A 9,256-nucleotide genomic window follows, 5' to 3' on the forward strand; every position below is an offset into this window, starting at 1 on the left:
CAACAATTCATCCGGGACTCGCTACGTACGGCAATAGCCTTTTGAGGGATACATGAATTAATGTGCAAATATGGAAATTGTGAGGATAAAATGTGGAATAGAAATATTTATAAGGTGTTGATTGATTTAATTTCGTTAAATGTGTGTTATTTGATATTGTTGTGATATTGAGTGCCAAATGAATTTTATGTATATGTTTGATTAGATGGGTTTGTGTGATGTGATAATAAAAGGTTAATTTGTTTTGATAAATTTATGTGATTATGATGATGTATAATTAATAATAGTGATGTTATAAATATGTGATGAGTTTATGTGATCAGTTATGATTAACGATAGTGATGTTGTGAATTTGTGATGAGAATATTGAAGTAACCCCATAGTTGGGGAAATAGTGGTGATTCCAATTTTTGTTTGAGATGACAGTCTTAATGGACTATCATAGGCCAACGAGGGGAGAAAAGAAATATTAAAAAAAAAATTGAATTGGAGATTATTTTATCATAATATAAGTAGGGTCTGACAAGTCTAGTGATTTCGTGGAAGTACAACTGAATGAGCCTGATCGTGACAGTCTGTTGTTGAGCCTTAAGGAAAAATTGTTAGACCTTCGAGATATCCGGGTGGAGATTACTAGGTGACTAGGAGGTAGCACTCCAAATATCGACATCTACCATGCAACACACATTTACCTCGATTGTCGCATATATGTATCTCAGAATGAGTTGCGGGTGAAGTAGTAATGTCGATTTTCAAGGATGGGGGGGTTGAATTGTAAATGTTCCTATTTAAAAATTCCTGAAAAACTTAAGGATTTAACTCAAGAATGATCTTGGTTAAGAAAACACAAAACGGAGAACGTTCTCGGTTTTTACCAGAAAATGGAGAACTTTCTTGGTTAGCTTGAAAAACATAAATTCAGTTGATGTTTTAATTCAAGTAATCAATCAGGCTTAATAAATAAGGAGATAAGAGAAATAATACCACACAAAGATGTATCCTGGTTCACCCAACTTGGGCTACGTCCAGTCCTTACAACTGTGAGTTTTTCCACTAAGTGTTTAAAACAAATAACCTTCTTGGTTTTACATCCCCTAATTCAGATCAGCTTTGATCTGTTACACGCTCTATCATTTTCTACCCAGAAAGAGATTTAATCAATTTAGCTATCAACCTTGATAGGATTTCAAACAATCTATTCAAACTATACTAAACTCTTATGGTTTGAGTTTTACAATAATGAAGAGATTATTTTGAAATAATCTGACATGTCTCAACTCTTATTTGAGATACAATTCTTTACAAAGAATTCAGTACAAAAATAACAAAGTAATATGTATAATCAGAACTGAATCTTTCTTTGAGAAAATGAGAATTTTAAGTATATGAATGTGAATGATTTGTAAGACTTGATAGGACTTGAACTTCTGCAATTTTTCTGAGCTTTGGCCTTTCTTTTATAGGCATTTTGGAGCATTTAATGATAGTCAAAATAGTTGTTGGTAGTGCTCTATCTTTTTGACCAAAACTAATATATGTGAATAAGAATATTCAGCCTTTGAATACTTTGTGAAATCTGTTTGACTAGGCTGGTTTATCCGTTTTTTTATCAAACTTATCTTGTGTTTAATGATCCTTTATGGGTCACAGAAATTTTTTGATGCTAAATCGTTGACCAGGAAACTCGATTATGTTCAAATCAGTTTGGAGAATGATGATGAACTTCGGCAGAGATAAGGAGATTAATACTGAGCTTCTGCAGAATTGTGGAGATTGATAATCTATCTGGACTGTCAGTTTTTCTAGAGATTGATGATCAATCTTGAGGTTAATTGTTTGATCAATCTGAATGACTTCCTGATCAATCTGGACGACTATGTACATACCAAGATTGATTAACTTTCTTGACAGTTAAGCTGGTGAAGGTTCATACTTATTTTAACTTGCTTGATTCATGAGCTTTTATCTTAGTGATTCGCATGTCTTCTTTGACTAGAACGAATCCTACTTGTTCCTTAGCAAGTACTGATAACATTAGCATGAAATTCAGATGAAAAATCTTTTCTAAACTAGTGGAGATTGTAACGCCTAGTTACGTAGGTATAAAAACTGAGGTAATAATGGAAAATTTTCAAAATTATATAAGAGAATAAGGTACTGTAATAAATAATGAATTGTTTGAAAGTAGTAATGTTATGAAATCTCAAAATAACTCCTAACAACTGAAAAATCTTTAATAATTAAAATATCCAAAACTGGGCAAATAATATATAATCCCGAAATAAAGTACGATGTAGATACTATGTCTACTTATTCTTGATCTACTAACCTAATAGAAGGAAATCACTCTTCTCAAGGGAGGTAGGACTTCTCAACGTTCGACGTCCTGAACGGTCTCAGTATCTGAAAACAACACTTTAATGAGATACTAAATTCCAGTGAATAATACACACAATTTTAAGACAAGTATTGTTCTCAGCCGGAGTGGTAACCGGAAAAGTCGATCATGGCACCCGCCTAATTATTCTTTAGGAATATTCATGATATAACTAAGATTTTTCTAAAATAACCAATTACTTCCAATAATTAATAAAAACTCGTCAATTAAATTAACAATAATCCACATCTATCATAATCAAATAAATTTAATACACACATTTATTATGTAGAAAGTAAATCGATCAATTCAATGATGAATATATACTACTTATGCAAAGTGAATGTTATCAAATCATGTGGAGCACCAGCTCATCCAGTGTGGGGTACAAGACCCATTTGAGTGGAGTTTAAACTTCATCTCATTGTGGAATTTAAAACTCATCTATATATGGGGTACAAGACCCATCTGTGTGGAGTTTAAACTTCATCTCTTTGTAAAGTTTAGTACTCATCCATATGTGGGGTACAAGACCAATCCGTGTGGAGTTTAAACCTCATCTCTTTCTGAAGTTTAATACTCATCCATGTGGAGTTTAAACCTCATCTCTTTGTGAAGTTTAATACTCATCTAGTGGAGTTTAAACCTCATCTCTTTGTGAAGTTTAATACTCATCCGTGTGGAGTTTAAACCTCATCTCTTTGTAAAGTTTAATACTCATCCATATGTGGGGTACAAGACCCATCTCTGTGGAGTTTAAACCTCATCTCTTTGTGAAGTTTAATATTCATCCATGTGGAGTTTAAACATCATCTCGTTGTGAAGTTTAACACTCATCTATATGTGGGGTACAAGACCCATCTATGTGAAGTTTAAACCTCATCTCTTTGTGAAGTTTAATACTCATCCATGTGGAGTTTAAACCTCATCTCTTTGTGAAGTTTAATACTCATCCATGTGGAGTTTAAACCTCATCTCTTTGTGAAGTTTAATACTCATCCATATGTGGGGTACAAGACCCATCCGTGTGAAGTTTAAACCTCATCACTTTGTGAAGTTTAATACTAATCCATGTGGAGTTTAAACCTCATCTGTGTGTGAAGTTTAATACTCATCTATATGTGGGGTACAAGACCCATCCATGTGGAGTTTAAACCTGATCTCTTTGTAAAGTTTAACACTCATCCATGTGGAGTTTAAACCTCATCTCTTTGTGAAGTTTAATACTCATCCACGTGGAGTTTAAACCTCATCTCTTTGTGAAGTTTAATACTCATCTATATGTGGGGTACAAGACCCATCAATGTGGAGTTTAAACCTCATATCTTTGTGAAGTTTAAAACTCATCAATATGTGGGGTACAAGACCCATCTCTAGCACATACAATCAAAATCATTCATATTTTTAACAATCATATTTGTAAAATCATATTTATAATATGATATTTCATTTGAATATATATTAACAACGATCATTCAAGAAAATAAAATAAAACAATCTTTTAAAAAATATATATGTCTCAAACACATACAATCCAAATAATTCACGTTTTTAACAACCATATTCGTAAAATCATATTTATAATATAATATTTCATGTGAATATATAATAACAACAATCATTTAAGAAAATATAATAAAACAATCTTTTTAAAGAATATATATTTAAACAATCATAAAAATGGTAATTCAAGAATCGGTAGTAAATAAACCAATTCATAATCTATTTGTACAGTTCATAAAATCCCAATTTTAATAGAGTTAGGTTTTTGACAGAATATATTTTAATAAGAAAATACAATTCAAAATAACTAACTATTTTTCCATCCCAAATTCTCAAAATAAATGTACCATGAAAGTTTAAAGGGTGTGATTACTCACCTTTCGAAGCGTCCTTTTATACAAAGTTTCGTATGTGTTAATCATTACTAACTGCTGCTACCGCAAACACAATCATACTTTCGCTCCTCTTTATGGTGGCCTATATAGTTCTCTCTATTGAGTTTTTTATTTTCTTCTGTGTATCTATTTATAATTAAATATTTATAAGATAGTTTGACTAGGTGTCCTATATTTGCCCCACTAAACTCTTGGTTGTTACAAATAAAACGAATACATATCAAATTCATATAGGATTGTTTGTTTGGTTTTGTTTGACTCCTTAATAATAGATAATTAGGTAGCAAAATTTTGTTATAATAGCTTTTTTGTTATTATCTATTTCACATAAACCGTTAACAAACTTCCTATTATTACAGTCTCAAACAAACAACAACTTACTAATGTTACCTTATTTTAAGCAAATTAGTTGTTGATATAATAATAATAATAATAATAATAATAATAATAATAATAATAATAATAATAATAATAATAATAATAATAATAATAATAATATCATAATAATCTATAAATTAGAATATTTTAAAATTTTAATTATTTTTAATCCTTTGATTTAGGATGTTACATTTTCTCCCCTCCTTAAAGAAATTTCGTCCTTGAAATTTATGTCAAAGTCAATAAAACCAAAGTGATCCAACTTCTACTATAAAGAAACTGATGTACTTGCATCAGGGAGACTTCGATACTGTCATATGACTGCTTCCTCTGATTCTTAAATAGCCATCTCTGACATATATATCTAGGATTAAAGATTAAATTATCTTTTCATTGGACTAACGTGGGAGCTATCACTTGTGAATGATCTTAACACATATGCTCGGGGTTGAGAAACAAGAAAGACATCATAAAGGTTATATACATGTGGAGGAAGAGCTCAGTGATAAGTAGCATACCTACTCTCTTTAGAATTTAAAAATTACCCATGAAACAAAAGTTTTATTTTATTTTTTATTTTCATTGACCTTCTCACTCCAGTCTTAGAAGAGACTATTAAGAATCCACATGTCTCTTCTTGAAATTCCAATGGTTTTCTTCTCTTGTCAACATAACTTTTTTCCATATGTTGGATTGTATGCATCATTTCCCTAATTAGTTGAATTCTACTAGTGGTTTCTTGCACTAAGTAAGGTCCTGACAAATACTTATCCCTAACTTCACACTGATACACTTGTGTGAGACCTACACTTTCTTCCGTAAAGAGCCTCATACATGGCCATACCTATACTAGAGTGATAATTGTTGTTATAAAAATATTCTAGTAGAGTGCCCAACTCTCACCTTCATCTAGAACACAAGCTCTTATCATATCCTAAAGAGTTTGAATAATTCACTTTGATTGATCATTTGTCTGTGGATGGTAAAATGTGTTACATCTCAGTCTAATAGCAAAAGCTCTCTAAAAAGCTTTCCCAAAATCTAGAGGTAAATCATGGATCCCTATCTGATACTATAGAGGGGGGTATACCGTGTAACTTTACTATACCCTTAATGTAGAGCTCAACTAGTCTATCTAAACTATAGGTTTTTTTAATTGGTAGAAAATGAGCTGATTTGGTCATTTGATCAACTATCACTCAAATGGCATCAAAATCCGTAGATATCCTATCCCATTTCCACTCAGGAATTTCTAATGGTTGTAACAATCTTGAAGGCTTTTGGTGCTCAATATTAACCTTCTGACATACTAAACACAAACACAAAACCCGTACATTTTTCTCAAATTCTGATACATTTTAGTTAGTTATGGGTCATCGTGAACTTAATGTTATGCGATTCCTCTAAAATCTTATCCTTAAGACTCCCCTCCTTAGGAACAATGATCTTATCCTTAAACAACACTAAATTGTCACCAGATAAGGTATAGTTCTCCTTGTCCACAAGAGACTGCAATACTATAGCTAATAGGTGTTCATTTTGTATTATCTCTCTCAAGTTATTATTGATTTCTAGCCTATTCAGATTCAAGCTTAAAGCATTATGGGACACATCCAAATTAATATCTCTAAACTCCTTTATTAGGCTTGTCTCTTGTACCGTCATACAAGCTACACGTAAGGATTTTCTATTTAGAGCATCAGCCACTACATTAGCTTTCCCAGGGTGATATTTCAACTCAAAATCGTAGTCCTTAAGGAGCTCCATCTACCTTATTTGTCTCATATTTAATTCCTTATGATCAAACAAATACTTAAGGCTTTTACTATCACTAAAAATCTCAAATTTCGCTCCATACAAGTAATGTCTCCAAATCATAAGAGCAAAGACTACAACTGCTAATTCAAGAAAACGGGTTGGATAATTTTTCTCGTGGAAATTATCCTTGCACTCTTAATCCCACACAAATTTTTCCCTTATCTAGTCAACTTGGTGAGAGGTAAGACTAGACTAAAAAACCTCTCTATAAATTTCCTATAGTAACTTGTCAATCCTAGGAAATTTCTTACTTCAGTCATCGATTTAGGTTGGGGCCAACTTAATATAGAATCTACCTTACTAGAGTCAACTGCTACTCCCTTACTAGAGATGGTATATCCTAAAACCTCGCATCATCAAGCCATAACTCACATTTCCCAGGTTTTGCATACAATGTGTTATCTCTCAAAACTTTCAATAATATCCTCATATGTTCCTCATGCTCGCCCAAGCTCCTATAGTGGATTAGAATATCATCGATGAACACCACCACAAACTTATCTAAGAAAGGTCTAAAAATTTGATTCATATAATCCATAAAATAGTAAGGGCATTGGTAACTCCAAAATGCATCACTACATACTCGTAGTGTCTGTATCTTGTCCTCAAAGTTGCCATAGGAATATCTTCACTTTTGACTTTAATTTGATGGTACCCAGACCTCAAGTCTATCTTAGAAAATATTGAAGCTCCACTCAATTGATCTAACAGGTCATCTATCCTAGGCAATGGATTTTTATTCTTGATGGTAACTTGATTCAATTTTCTATAGTCTACAAACAACCTCATAGTCTTACTAGTTGGAGCATGTCTATACTTGTCCTTTGAAATTGTGTGTAAAGGTTGTAGATTCTTATGAAATTTATAGCCTTTACAATAGAATTTCTTTCCACCAGAGATAAACTTCTTCTTTGGTTTCTCAGCTTTTGGTGCTTGCATCTTTTTCTTAACCACCCTAGACTTGTTTAACATGGTGGGGTAGTCATAGATCCTTAGAATTCCAATTAAAGCTTTGCAGCTCAGACTTAAGTCTTTACTCAAATTTGATAGCCTTGCACTCGTCTTGGGGATTTTCCCTAAGATAACAAGAGTATCTTGATGTAGCTTCAAAATTTGGCAATATACTCTACAACTGAAATATCTCCATGATGAATATGAATAAACTTTATTTCCTTTTGAATACGAACATTGTGGAGAATATACTTCTCTATAAATAACTCCTTAAACCTATCCTTAGTCAAAGAAACTCGTTTTATCAGCAGAACTCCTCTAATACAAATCCGCCAATGCTCAACAATAGACTCTGACATATAAACGACGAGGTCCACTTTGTGAGTGTAAACACAATGCATGATGCTAAAGATCTTCTCTAACTTCAACAACCACACTTGTGCTTCGACTGGATCATAACTGACCTCGAAAAGGTGGTGGATTGTTCTTTCGAAATTCAGAAAGCCTAATATATTGAGGATCTACGACTGTTATTGATTCGACATTGGGTCCTCTCAAATGAGGGAGAGTCTTCGTCTATTCTCCATGGCTGCAGCTATCAAGCAGAGAGCCTTAGCAAGTGCGTCATTCGTACCTCGCTTATTACCTGTCATAAATATGCTCACCATCGATCAAGCTATGGGTTGGCTAGGCCCAATATATTAGCATACAAAATGTATGACTATAACGACAAATCCAATAAGCCCAAGTTTTGATTTTTTTTTTGTTTTTTTATGAAAAAATAATAATAAAGTAAAGTAAAGTAAACCCATACCACAGTCCGATCTAGGTTCGAACTGACTCTGATACCAAAAATGTAACGCCTAGTTACGTGGGTATAAAAACTGAGGTAATAATGGAAAAATTTCAAAATTATATAAGAGAATAAGGTATTGTAATAAATAATGAACTAGAATATGACCCGCGCATTGCGCGGGTTTAATTTTAAATTTTTTTAAAAAAATTAATATGATATTTCATGTCTCAATTGTCAAAGATGAACATCGTTAATTCAAAAGATGTATACAATTATATAATGTAGGATTAATTTAGAAAATGGTGAGTAGACGTTATGAAATAATAAAGTGATATTATGAAATATTAATGAGATTAATTTAGAAAATATTGAGTAGACGTTAAAAAATAATATCTAATTAGGAGAACTAGTAAAAGATAGTAGATTGTGTATATAATTTGTGGAAAATAAAAAGTAGGCAAAAAGATTAACAAATCATATCTCCCATCCATGACATTTCAACATATGGTGTGGGAGTTATTTTTTTTAATATATTATATTAGATATATAATAGATTGTAGCAATGTCATTTGTAGAACAGAAGTAATGTATTTGATAATTGAAATTGAGTTACAAAAAGTACTACTTTATTGTTGAATTTAAAAATTATTAAAGTGAAATATTTGGAAATACATTCATCGATTTTAATTTTTTCTACTTATTTTGGTTTTTTTTTTGTTTGATCAATTTCATTACACTTCCAGATTGTTTTTCTTTTGGTTTCTTCTTTTTTGTTCCCCTTAAGGTACGTAGAAGGATGGGCTCTTCGTCGGATGATGTAATATTCTCGACCATAATCTTCTTTTTTTTTGTAATTTTTGTCTTGATTGTATCTTCATCTGAAGATGATATTTGAATATTTTTATTGTTTTGTTCTACCTTGATTTTTCCTTTGGATAACTGGTTGTCATTGTTGTCCTTATCATTATCCTCATCTCTATAGTCCACTTCTTCATGTATTTTACCTTTTTGTTTGATATCCTCTTTGTCATTTGAGTT

Source organism: Cicer arietinum, chromosome 2 (assembly GCF_000331145.2).
Source record: "Cicer arietinum cultivar CDC Frontier isolate Library 1 chromosome 2, Cicar.CDCFrontier_v2.0, whole genome shotgun sequence".
NCBI lineage: Eukaryota > Viridiplantae > Streptophyta > Magnoliopsida > Fabales > Fabaceae > Cicer > Cicer arietinum.